General features: G+C 52.9%; 2 long non-coding RNA genes across 2 annotated transcripts; both read left to right on the plus strand.

Annotated features, from left to right (window-relative positions):
- Positions 1 to 3104: 3104 nt before the first annotated feature.
- On the plus strand, positions 3105 to 3725 carry LOC135328353 (uncharacterized). Its single transcript, XR_010389188.1, has 2 exons — positions 3105 to 3260; positions 3332 to 3725. It is a non-coding gene; the product is annotated as an uncharacterized LOC135328353 (long non-coding RNA).
- A 5043-nt stretch (positions 3726 to 8768) lies between these two features.
- LOC135328354 (uncharacterized) lies at positions 8769 to 10963 on the plus strand. Its single transcript, XR_010389189.1, has 3 exons — positions 8769 to 9797; positions 10337 to 10445; positions 10912 to 10963. It is a non-coding gene; the product is annotated as an uncharacterized LOC135328354 (long non-coding RNA).
- The last annotated feature ends 1801 nt before the right edge of the window (positions 10964 to 12764 follow it).

Here is a 12764-nt window from a genome sequence, read left to right on the forward strand (position 1 = left end):
CTGTGTGGCGTCGTTCAGCCCTGCCGGGAGGAGACTTGGGATGCTTTCTGCAGCAGCTGAGCACTGCTCCCGCTGGACTCAGCCTCAGGGCCCCAGAAGAACGGCCTGCCTTGGCGATGGATGCAAAACCCGTCACAGCCCTGCGGAGGGCTGCGATGTCTCCCTGGCTCCCTGTCCCCCACTGCAGAGCCTTGCCTGCTCCCAGGGGGAAGAAGGAGCCAAATTCCTCTGCCGGCTCACAGGTCTCTGGGCACTGGCAGCTGCACCCTCTGCCTGGGGCTGCTGCACTGCAGTGGGGAGTTGGGGGACCTTCCTGCCCCATGGGAAGGGACTCAGCACAGAGCCTGCTGAGAGCCGCTCTCCAGGCAGGCAGCTCCCAAAGCGTTTCAGTGGGGGACATGGTCACGGCTCAACAGGGGCTGCGTGCTAGTGATTAAACCGAGGTGCTGGCCCTTTTCTCCCCTTGCGCTGCACCGCAGCCAGGAGAGAGGGGAGCCGCTGCTCTGCTGAAGGAGGCCCTGAAAGAGCCCAGGTCTGCCCTGTCTGCTGTCACGCAGCCGGGGTGCTGCAGCTCCCCGAGCTCTGAGCGCAGCAGTGTCCCGGGCTCCCGCACGTGTCTGGCGGCTGGACCGTGCTGGTCTGCGCCATCTCCCTGGTGTGGAAGGGTGGCTCTGTGTCAGCCAGGGAGAGCAGCTGGGACTTGCTGCCCCCGCACACAGTTTTGGGGCTTCAGTATCCCATCTGACTAGTGAATAAGTAAATAAAAAAGGAAGAACAATGTGTGGTTGCTTAATATCCCAGGCGAGTTTGCTTGCTTTGCTGTCTGAAGAAGAGGGCAAACCATACACTCTGGCAGCCGCACACCTGGTGCTCAGTAATTTGGGCTGTGCCCTATTAAGGCTGCCCCCAGAGATGGTTGGGACGTTCGTCCTGCCTCAACTTCCGTGCCCAGGGTGCCAGGGCTGGCAGATGGGCCAGGAGACCTGCAGGAGAAAAATGCCTTTCTGCTGCTGGGGGAGACAGAAACAGATGATACGCCTTTCTGCTTTGGGGCTGCAAGACTTGTCTTGTGCAACATGAATTATCACATCTGCCCACGTCACAGACTGTAAAGGGACCATTCATATCAAGTGTGCCCAAGGCATCCTTTCTCCTTTTTCCACCGACTCACTGGGAACTGGCTGCGACAGGTATCTGGCTGCTGTATCTAGTATATAGCAGGCAGTTCCTGGTGGAGAGCTGATGGGATTATTCAGCTGACATCTTCAGCGGGGCGGGGGGGTGGGGTGCGTTTCCCTGCGTTCCAGGCAGGCTGCTCTCATCACTGAGCCTTTGGGGCCGTTGGCTCTGCCAGGCAGGGAAGAGCCGAAGGCTGAGCGCTGCCAGCCCTGAGTGTGTTGGTGTCTGACAATAATCAGGGTGTAGGGGAGAATTACATGGGAGTTAGGCACGTCTGTGTTGCCCCCAGGCAGTGGGGGACAGAACTGCATTTGCCGTGTTGCCGAAGCCCTAAGTGTGGAGAGCCCGAGACCCCTGAAATGTGGCGCCCACAGGATAAGTGTGGGAGCCGCTCGCTTCACGTTGGTTATGGTGATTTCAGAGCTGGGACTTGCTGCAGAGCTTGCGGTGCTCCTTCACTGCCCTCTGTCAGGGTTTGGTTTTAGTGATGCCCATTTCTGCTGAGTGTGGAAGGGTTGTTATGGCTTATGCTGATTAAAACCCCCAGTGCTCTTTCCTTTCAGACAAATGCACAGCATTTCTTGTGATTTGCTTGTTCCTGGTGCATCCTTTCATGTATTTAATAATGTTAAATGTAGTACAGATTAAAGCCTGGCAGTAGGCTTCCTGTTGGGCCCGCTGATGCTCTGTGAGTCAAAGGAGCAGGGCTGCAGCTCGCTGCACTTTTCCAGGTGCTTTAACAAAATGGTGCTGGGGAGTGACATTTGTGCTGTAGCCTTGGCACCGGTGATGCATGAATCCAACTGTGTGTGCGCGTGTGTTGTGATGGGCTTTGCTTAATTCACTTTGCATTTCACCCCCCGTGATGGCTTTCTGGTTTGATCTGAGCTGCCTGCTCCTGGTGCTGTCCGGCTGCTACCTGGAGCCTTTTCTGATCCTCGTAGGTTGAATCTGGGGTTACTGTTACACAGGCAGCGATCTGCTTCCATTCAATACAACGTGCAATTCCACACGTGCTTACTGATCAAAAGACACTGGATGCATGCTTATGCAGTTTTCATTTAGCTTTAGTTTCTCACAAAACACTCTGTATATGCAGGCTGATTTGAAGCATGACTTCTGAGCACTCTTTGCCTGTGTGCCTAATGCTGCAGGTAATTAAGAGCAGTCCTACTAACTTGTTATGTTGTCAGCAATCGCATGCCAGACGGTTTTCCCTTCCCACCACAGCAACAGTTGGAGTTTCTGTGGGGTGGAGTTGGCAGCACTTTCCTCCTCTCCTGGTTGCAAGACTGTCGGACACAGGGTGTGCAGGCAAGGACAGGAGGCTGTGCCAAGGGATGGGAAGATCCTTTGGGAGCCGTTCTCAGTGGTCCCAGGGGCTGCTCCTATCCTTCCCTGCCATCACCCCATGGTTCTCCTTGCTTCCTCTTTCATCAGCTTTGCAGCGGAGCCTCTGCAGGGTGACCTGAAGCCCTGGGAGGGTTTTTGAAGGGCCACTTGGGTTTAAACCGCTCTGCCTCCTGTTCATTTGCAGCCATGGATTAAGTGGGGCAGCAGTGCTTCCTGAAGGCTCTGTGGTCTCCACCTCCTCAGAGCTGGTCAGAAATCAGCAGTGACCAACTGCTGCCTGCACGGATCAATCTGTTCTGCTCCATGCAGCGCCGGAGAGACACAGTGTGTCGCCTCGGGGCAGCCGGTGCGGGAGCGGTCCCTGATGCCCTGCAGAGCCGGCACTTGGGTTTTTACCCACAGCTTAGAACAGTGATGTGCTGCGACAGGAGTGCTGCTGCTTCTCTTGCGCTCGTGAGCTGTACGTCGCCACCTTTGCTGTGAACGAGAAGCTGTCAGTGCGGTCTGAGCTGCCGCTTGCATCCCTGTCACGGTGGTCGGGAGGATGGAGGGGCAGAGAGCTGCCCAGCTCTTATCTTGGGGTTCGGAAATGGTGAGATGGGGCCGTGATTTCTGTTTTACAGAGGCAGTGTTGCCCTCACCGCCCAGCATCTCTCTAGGGTCCCTGGACGGACGGTCACCTCTGGAGGGATGTGTTACAGATAACTGCGTGGGAAGCCCTGGCTACGGTAAGGCTGAGTGCAGGTGTGCGGAGCAGTACTGACCCGAAGGGACCTGAAGGTCGGCTCATCCGCTCCAGGTTTGGGATCGTCGGCGTTTGGGGCTCAGTGGCCTTAGTGGAAACTGTTGATCGCTGCCTGCTGTTGTGTGATTCCACGCTGCGTATTTACCTCGGGGAGTTCAGTAGCCACGTGAGGTGTGCGCCAAGCCGAACTCTGCTGGGAGCCAGGGAGATGCTCCGTCCCTCCTCTCGTTGTGTGCGGGGTAACTTTTTCATTTCTTTGGCTGGCTGATGTTTTGTGTGATTGTGTTTTCATTGCAGCAGTCGCGTCAGGATATACAAACTTTTCAACCTGGGAAGATTTCCCAAAGAGGATTATTGCAGCCTTTGGGATTCAGGCTGCCTCTTCACGTGCCCTTTGTGCCCCATCTTTGTGTGCTCAAGGGAGGTCTTTTACTCTAGAATTGAGGAGTGAAGGCTTGTGGCTGACAGTACTTGCTGTCTTTGCAAGTAGCATTGCAATTGCAGAAAGGTCCCTTTTCTCCTCCCTGAGAGCTTTTGAAGAGCAAGGAGCCAGCATTGCTCTTCCTCACCTGTTCCCAAAGCTCCAGGCTGAGGGGTGCGGCTTCGTTGCTCCTGGGTACGTTAGCCTTTGCTGGCCGTTCAAATCCTTGTTCTGGGGCTGCCAGTGCACTCTGGGTGCTTTCTGAAAAACGCAAGCTGCGGTTGGCTGTGTGTTGGCTGCATCTGGCAGCCTTAACAGGCATCTTGGCTCCCGGTCCTTATTACTGGACCTTGATGGAGCCCCGGCTTGCAGAGGGATTTACCTCCTCCAGCAGCAGCAGCAGCAGAGAGCACCAAAGCACTGGTGAAAAGGGTCATGATCATGCTCCAGCTCGCGAGGATCACTGCCGTTGCCTGGGTAGGGCAAAACTGCCTGTGGGGTAGCTCAGCAGTTCAGTTGATCACCAGGCAAATGAGCTCAAGTTTGCCGTTTCTCTAGATTCGGAAGAATGCCCTAAGTGGCTTCACAAATCCATGCTACAGCAGGGGAGCTCCCAGTGTATTTGGGATGGGGAGGAAATCAAAGCCTGTTAGCAGTAAGTGTAGAGGAAGTGGGGCTCTGAATGTGCCCTGGCCTTTCTCTTTTGGATGTTAACTCCGACTATTGGAGCTGAGACACTGACCTAGAAGCATTTGAAAGACACGGCAGTGCCTGGCTGGGTTGAGCCGGAGTGACAGGAGAGCGGCAAAGCCTAGCAGGGCATTGCACCTAACCTGGGCTCCTTTTCCCTGCTGCAGAGGTCCCCGAGCAGAGGTGCCGCTCATCTGGAGTCCCCCCAGGAAAATGCGGGCGATGCTCCCCAGGAGCTGGGTGGCCGCTGCAGCCTGCCAGACAGTGCTGTGGCCACGGCCTCATCTGCTGCCCCTTCCTGGGAAGCTGCCACTCACCTGTGAGCTCCTGCAGCTGCTCTTGTGTCTCCAAGGTCAGACTCGGGGAGCTGCTTCTCACCGCAGGAATTGCTCAAGGTTGGCAATGGCTGCAGTAAGCAACAGGCTGCTGCGAAATCCTCTCCGTGGTTCCTCTCCGTCCCTTGTTCTCTTCTTGCTCTCTCTCTCTCTCTCTCTCCTCTGCCTTCCTCTCCTCTCTCTCTTGCCTTCTTTCCCCTCTCTTTCCCTCTCTTTGCCTCTTTCCCTCTTTTTCCTTCTTTCTCTTTCACTTTCTCTCCCTCACTCACTTTCTCCCTTCTCTCTTCTCTCTCTCTGTTCTCTGCCTCTCTCTTTTTGTCTCCTTCTGTCTTCTGTTTCTCTTACTTTCTCTACCTGTCTCCTTCTGCATTTCTCTTCTTGTCTCACTTTCTCTCTTCTCATTGTCTTTCTTTCTTACTTTTTCTTTCTCTCTCCCTCTCTTTCTCTACCTCACTTTCTCTTTTTTGCTTTTCTCTCATATCTGCCCATCCTCTCTTTCTGTCTCTCCGTTTGCCTCTCTTGTTTCCTCTTTTCTCTCTTCTTCCCCCTTTGTCTCTCTTGTTCTTTTTTCTCTCCTTTCCCTCCTCTCTCCTTCCTTCTTTCTTTCTTCACCCTTTCTCTCTTTTCTTCTCTCCCTTTCTCCCTCCCTCTCTTTCCTTCTCCCTTTCTCCCTCTTCTCTCACCCCCCTCTAGTCTCTTCTTTCTCTTTTGCTCTTTCTCCCCTTCTTTTTCCCTTTTCCCTTTTTCTCTCTTCGTTTCTCTCTCCATCTTTCTCTCTCTCCATCTTTCTGTCTTGTTCTCTCTTCTCTCCTCTCCCTCTCCCTCTCTTTCCCTCTTTCTTTCTCTCTTCCTTTCTCTTCCTCTTTCTCTCTCCCTCCCTCTCTTGCTTTCATTTATCTCATTCTGTTCTCTCCGTCTACTTGTCTCCTCTCTCCCACTTTCTCTCCCTTTCTTTCTGTCATCTTGTCTCTCTCTTCCTCTGTCCTTCTGTATTTCTCTTCCTCTCTCACTCTTTCACTCTTTTCACTCTTGTTCTCACTCTCACTCCTTCCCTCCTCCTTTCTCTTTTGCTTTACCTCACTTTCTCTCTTCCTTTCTTCTTTTTCTCCGTCCCTTTCTCTTTCCCTCTCTCTCCTTCTCTTCCAGTCTCCTTTCTTTTTCTTATTCTCTTCCCCCCTTTCTTCCTCTTTCTCCCTCTCCCTGTCTCTTTTTCATTCTCCCTCTCCCTCCCTTTTTTCTTTTTCTTTCCCACTTTCTTCTCTCCCTATCACACTTCCCCTCCCTCTTTCTCTCCCTCTTTCTCTCCCTCTCTCCCTCTTTCTCTTTTGCTTTCCTCTCTTCTCTCCTACCACTCTCTTCTTTCCCCATCACCTTCTCTCCCTCTTTGCCTTTCTCTCACTCACTCCCTCTTTTTCCCTTTCTCCTTCTCATATTCTCTTCCTCTGTTTTTCTGTCCCTCTCTTTCTCCCTCTCTCTCTCTCCCTCCTTCCTTCCCTCCCTTTTTTCTGTCTCCTTCTGTCGCTCTCTCTTAGCTCCCTCTTTTCTTTCTCTTACTTTGTCCTGTATTTCTCATCTCTCTTACTCGCTTTCTCCCTCTCTCCATTACTTTTTTGTCTCCTTCTCTTTTCCTCTCTCTCCTTCCCCTTCTCCCCTCTCCTTCTCCCGCTCTTCTCCCCCCACTCTTTCCCCCTCTTCCCCGCTCTTTCCCCCTTCCTCCCTCTCTTCCCCCCCTTCCCCCCTCTCTTCCCCTCTCTCTTCCCACCTCTTCCCCCTCCTTTCCCCCTCCTTTCCCCCCTCTCTTCCCCCCTTCCCCCTCTCTTTCCCCCCTCTCTTCCCCCCTTTCCCCCTCTCTTTCCCCCCTCTCTTCCCCCCTTCCCCCGTCTCTTCCCCCCTCTTCCCCCCTCTCTCTTCCCCCCCTCTTCCCCCCTCTCTCTTCCCCCCCTCTTCCCCCTCTCTCTTCCCCCTCTCTCTCCCCCCCCTCTTCCCCCCCTTCCCCCTCTCTTCCCCCTCTCTTCCCCCCCTCTTCCCCCCTCTCCCCCCTCTTCCCCCCCTCTCTTCCCCCTCCTCTTCCCCCTCTCTCTTCCCCCTCTCTTCCCCTTTCCCCTCTCTCTCTTCCTCCTCTCTCTTCCCCCGTCTCTTCCCCCTTTCTCTTCCCCCCTCTTCCCCTCCTCTCTTCCCCCCTTCCCCCCTCTCTTCCCCCCTCTCTCTTCCCCCCTCTTCCCCCCTCTCTTCCCCTCTCTCTTCCCCCCTCTCTCTTCCCCCCTCTCTCTTCCCCCCTCTCTCTTCCCCCCTCTCTCTTCCCCCCTCTCTCTTCCCCCCTCTCTCTTCCCCCCTTCCCCCACCTGCTTCCCCCCTCCTCCCTCATGCTATTTCTGATTTTCTCTTTATCTCTCTGTCTCTCTAGCTCACTTCCTCTCTTTTGCTTTTCTCTCCTTTCTCTCCTATCTACCACTCCTTCTTTCTCATTCTTCCCTCTCTTTGCCTCTCTCTTTCCTTTCTCTCTTTTGTTCTACTCCTTCCCTCTCCCTCTTCCCCCTTTTTCTCCTTTTTTCTTTCCCTTCCTTTCCCTCATTCTTTCTTTCTCTCCCTTCCTCCTCCTCTGTTCTTTCTTTCCCTCTCTCCATCTCTCCTTTTCTCATCCTTTCCCTCTGTTCCCCGTTTTGTTTTCTTTCTCCCTTTTTCTCTCCCTTTCTCTCTTCTGTCTTCTCTCCCTTTCTCTTCTTTCCCTCTTTCTTTCCTGTCTTCCTTTTTTCTTTCTCTTTTCTTTTTCTCCCTTTCCCTCTCACTCTATCTCCTCTCTTCTTTCTTTCTCCCTTTCTCTCTCATTTTTTCTTTGTCTTTTTCTCCCTCCCTACCTCTCTATTCCTTCTCTTTCCCTGTTTCCCTGTCTTGTTCTCACTCCCTTTCTCTCTCCATTTCTCCCCTCTCTCTTCCCCCTTTCTCCTCTCCCTCTTTCTCATTCTTTTTCACTCCTTCTCTCTCCTCTTTCTCCTTCTGTCTCCCTTTTATTCCCCTTTTTCCATATTTACCTCCCTCTTACTCCCTTTCTCTTCTTTCTCCATTTTTCTCTCTTGCTTTTTGTCTCTTTTCTTTTTCTCTCTCCCTCCCACTCCCCCTTTTTCTCTTTCACTCTCACACTTTTCTTTTTCCCTCTCTTTTCCCTTTCTCTTTCTTGCTGTCTTATTTTCCTTCTTTCTTTCTTGCTCTCTCTTCTTTTCATTCTTTCTCCGTTATGCTTTCTTTCTCACTCCTCCTCCCTCTTTTTTCTCTCCCTCTATCCTTCTTTCTTCTTCCTCCCTCTTTCTCAATTTCTCTCCCTTTCTTCCTTTTTCTTTCTTTTCTCTATCCCTCACCCTCTTCTTTCCTTTACCTCTCTCCTCTCTTCAACTCCCTTTCCCTCGTCTTTCTCTCCATCTTCCTCTCTCTCCTCTCTACTATTCCTTTTCTGTTCCTCTCTTCCTCTCTCCCTTCCTCTCTCCTCCTCTTCCTCGCTCTCTTCCTCTCCCTCTCTCCCTCCTTCCCTCCCCCTCTCCCTTCCCTCTTCCCCATCCCATTTCTTCCCTTCTCTCTCCCTTTTTCTCTCACCCTCCTTCCTCCCTCTTTCTCTCCTTCTCTCTCTTCTCTTCCTCTCTTGTCTCTGCTGTGTCACTCTCTACCTTTCCCTCTTTCTCTCTCTGCCTTCTGTCTCTTTCTTGCTCTCTTCCTCTGTCCTTCTGTATTCTCTTCCTCTCTCACTTTGTCTTTCTCTTTTCTCACTCTTGTTCTCACTTTTTTCTCACTCGTCCCCTGCTTCTCCTTACCTCACTTTCTCTTCCCTCTTTTGCTTTTCATCCCTCTCCTTTCTTTTTCCCTCTGCCTCCCTTTTTTCTTACATCTCCCCCTTTTTTCTCATTTTCTCCCTTTCTTTCCCACTTTCCCTTTTTTCTTCCTTTCCTTCTTTAACGCTTATTCTTCTCTTCCTTTCTCTCTCTCCCTCTTTCCCTCTTTCCCTCTCCCTTTTTGTTTCTTCTTGTTTCTATTTCACTTTCTCTTTTCCCCTCCCTTTCTTCCTCATCTGCTTTTCTTTGTCTCTGTCCCTTTCTTTCTCTCCTTCTCCCTCCTCTTTCTTTCCCTTCCTTCCTTCCTCTTCCTGTCTTTCTCTCTTGTTCTCTTTCTCCCCTTCTCTTTCTCTCCATTTTCCCTTTTTCTTTCTCCCTCCTTTCTTACTTCTCTCTCTCCCCTCTTTCTCCCTTCTTTCTTTCCTTCCTTTCTCTTTCTCTGTCTTTGGTCTCTATCTCTGCCCTTCTCTCTCTCTCTCTCCATTTTCCCTTTTTCTGTCTTTCTCTCCCCTTCTTTCTCACTTTCTCTCCTTTTCTTTCTTCTCTTTCTCCCCCGATCTGTTTCTCCTTTTCCTGCTTTTTCCCTTTTGCTCTCTCACTCTCTGACACCACTTTCTCTTCCTTTCTCCCTCTTCCTTCCTTTCTTTTTCTCTCTCTACCTTGTTCTCACTTGTTCTCTTTCCCTCTCTTCTCTCTCCAGTCTCCAGTCTCTCCCTCTCTCTGTGCTGCTCTCTTATTCTCTCGTTCTATTTCTCTTTTGTCTCAGTCTCTCCTCTCTCTGTACTTGTTGCTCTCCTTCTCTCTGTTCTCTCCTCTTTTTCTCCCTTTTGCTCTTTCTCAATCTCTTTTTTCCCTTTCTCTCTCTTTCTTCCTTATGTTTCTTCTTTTCTCTCTTCCCTCCCTTTCCTCCCTCTTCCCCCCATCTTCACCCCTGTTTCCCCCCTTCTCTTTCCCCTGTCTTCCCCCTGGAATCTGGTGAAGGGAGAAGGTACACCTTGTGGTATTAATATACAGAATCAGTAATTAATAGATAATAAATGTTGTTCATATGTGGCAAACTGAATTGTCAGTATTGCATAAAGATGGTTTTCTTCCTCCTCCGCATGAGTCTCACACAATAAACATGAACTCAGGGCCTGAAGTACTAGAGTCTTTGTGCGAATATGTCTGCGGCTACTTCCAGATGCGCTTGTCTGAGTCGCCATACGAGCTGTAACACTGTGAGGTGCTGCCTTGTCCTCTGCTGGTCTCTGAAGGTAAGCAGTGACTGTACAAAAAACATTCTTGTGCTTGACCAGGCACTCTGTCAAGAGTGTTTCTTGCTGATGTGAGCTGCGTCCAGGTTCCTCAGGCAACATCATTTGGACTGCAGATTTTGCCATTAGCAAAACGTGCACAACTGAGTGTGCACTGTTAGAGAGAGAGATCTCTGTCAGTTGAACTGGAGTACTCAAGCTTTTGAAGGGCATTGCGTTCATCATTGAATCCCGCATCGTGGGGTGCAGGTTATTTGTATTTCTAACCTCAGGACCAGGAGTGGAAAGGCGAGCAATTTTCCCCTCTGATGTATGGGAATGAAGCCTAACTGTGCAATTTTCAGCTGTGTTTTTTCCTGCACACAGGAAGTGTCACCAAAAACTAGAGCCAGTCTTTGCCCTTAGTGAAGACAGACGTTTTTAATTCCTTCTGTAACAGACTAATTCAATAAGACGGCTCCATTTCTGGTAGGTTGTTAGGAATAGGCATTGCGTGTCCCAGGGAACTCTCAGGAGTCCCCCTTCTCTTTTGCGTATAGGTAGAAGCAGTCTGTGACACACAGCGAATGTGATGTTCCCATGTGCCCTGTGCGAGTGGCCGCTGCCCCGGGAGCTTTCCCCTCCAGCCATACCCTGTTGGGTGGTGAGGTGTGTTGGACCAGAGACCGCCCGGGCCCCGCAGTGCCCCCACGGCGCGTGGGCGGACCCGGGCAGTACCGGAACCAGCGAGGCGGGGCGGGGCAGGGCGAGCCGGGCCCTGGCAGTAGCGGCTGCAACAGGAGCAGAAGAGCAAGAGCAGCAGAAGCAGCAGATACCAGCGGGGAGGGGGGCACCAGGGGCGGGACGGGGCTCTGGGTGTGCTGGGAGGGGACCTGGAGATACTGAGGGTCGCCGGAGCAGACCGAGGCAGGGAGGGTCACACCGGGACCGCCTGGCTCTCTCCCCTCCTGATGGGATCCCCGGGGGGCTCGGGCAGGGGCCGCCCCCAGTTCCCCCTTGGCTGCTGGCACCGGCGCTGGGCTGGGGCCCCTCCACTGGGAGAGCCCTGGACCGGGCCTGGTGCGGAGCCAGACAGGGCTGCGAGCGCTCACGGGACACCTCTTCCCTCCTGCAGGACCCCAGGAGCCAGGGAACGGCGGGGCCGGGGCTGCTGGGACCGACCGAGCCAGATGGAGCCGCAGAGACGCTGCTGAGAGCCCAGAGTCGCTGCTGCCCGGCCCCGCAGCCTGGGGCTGCTCTGGTGCAGGGCCCCGCGAGAGTGACCCAGCTGGGAAGCAGCTGCTGTCCTGGGACAGGGGGGTCACTGGGTCCTGCTGGGGCAGCCCTGAGCCCCTGTGTGGGGTCAGCGAGTGACCAGCGCGGGGGTGTTGGGATGGTGACGAGCAATGAGCTCGTGTACTTGGCATCAATATTGACTCGTTAGTTCATACTGATTCAATACCTATAAGCTAACTGGTTAGTTATTATTGAAAGTACTGACAGCACCATAAATCAATCACTGCTTTAATAGTGGAGCAGTACTGAAGCCTTAGCTGATGTATATGGAATCAGTGTTGACTAATGACCTTATGTGTATGGAATCACTGTTGACTAATTAGTTACTAAATAACCAGTTACCTTATAGGTACTGAAGTAATAGTAAGCATTCAAAGTATTGTGTAAATGCTAACTGATCAGCTTCTATATGTTGAATCACTGTTGGCTAATTGAACTAATTGAGCAGTTTGCTTAGGTCTGTTGAATTGATACTGACTCAGTGATCAGTCTTGATTCAATACCTGTAAGCTAACTGGTTAATTAGGGTTGAAAGGAGGGGATGAGTGTTGCATAAATAGTGGACTTGGCCAATGATGCCTACTGGTGTTTTTCTCCCCAAAAAACTGCTTTTGTGCCAGAAACTCTCAGATGCAAGGTTTGGGCTGGTGCATGCCAGCCTCCCTGCCCTTGGGGCACTCGCAGACCCCTGCACACACACACCCCTTTCAGGGAGGGCCCACACACCCTGCCCTTTCCCCCCAGCCCTCTGCCTCCCCCCACCCCAAAAAGGGCCCCCTCATCCCCCACTTTGGGGCTGGAAATGGCCAGACTCACCTCCGTTTCCAAGTCCCCACAACACAGGACTTGGTCTCCATTTTCAGGCACAGAAACAGCACACTGAACCTCCATTTGTGGCCCCCAAAACACAGGACTTAGCCTCTCTTTTGGACCCCCCAATGCAGGCCTCCAGAACTGGGGAATGCGCTTGAAAACAGGGACTAAGCTTCCATTTGTGGGTCCAGAAATGCAGCACTCTGCCTCTGGTTGTAGCCCCCCAAAACAGTCAGCCTCACCTCCATTTCCAAGTCCCAGAAACGCACGACTTAGTCGCCTTTTCTGGACCCAAAAACATAGCACTTGGTCTCTGCTTTGAGAATAAAACCCAGCCAACTAAGCCTCCATTTCAGGCCCCAAAAACGCAGGCCTTAGTCTTCACAGTTTGCAACCACACAAGCAGCTAACAGAAAGCCCCTGTTTCTGGCCCCCCAAAACGCAGGCTTTAGCCTCTGCTTCCAACCGCAAAAATGGCGCGCTAAGCCTCTGCTGCTGATGCAAAACCACAGGGCTTCAGCCCTGCTTCTGAGCTCAGAGACGCAGGGCTTGGGCACCTGGTCTTGGCTCGAACACACAGCCTCCAGCCCCCAAACCCGCAGGATGTGGCCTCTTTTTGCCCTGCCCCGGCCCGCTCGCAGCCCCAGCCCTGGCTCTCCCCCACGTCCCCTCCCCCGCGGCCGAGCCCCCCCCACTCCTCAGCTGGGGCTGCCGCCCTCCCCGCCCCCAGCGCCACGCGGGGCGACGGAAGTGGGACGGAGGCACCAGAACGACGGCAGCCGCGACAGACCAAACTGAGCTTCTCGCACGCGGCGGCCCGCGCATGCGCCCTGGCACCGCCCCGCCCCCGAGCTCCCGGCTCCGCCCCCACCCCCGAGA

The sequence above is a fragment of the Dromaius novaehollandiae genome, chromosome 4, assembly GCF_036370855.1.
Source record: "Dromaius novaehollandiae isolate bDroNov1 chromosome 4, bDroNov1.hap1, whole genome shotgun sequence".
NCBI lineage: Eukaryota > Metazoa > Chordata > Aves > Casuariiformes > Dromaiidae > Dromaius > Dromaius novaehollandiae.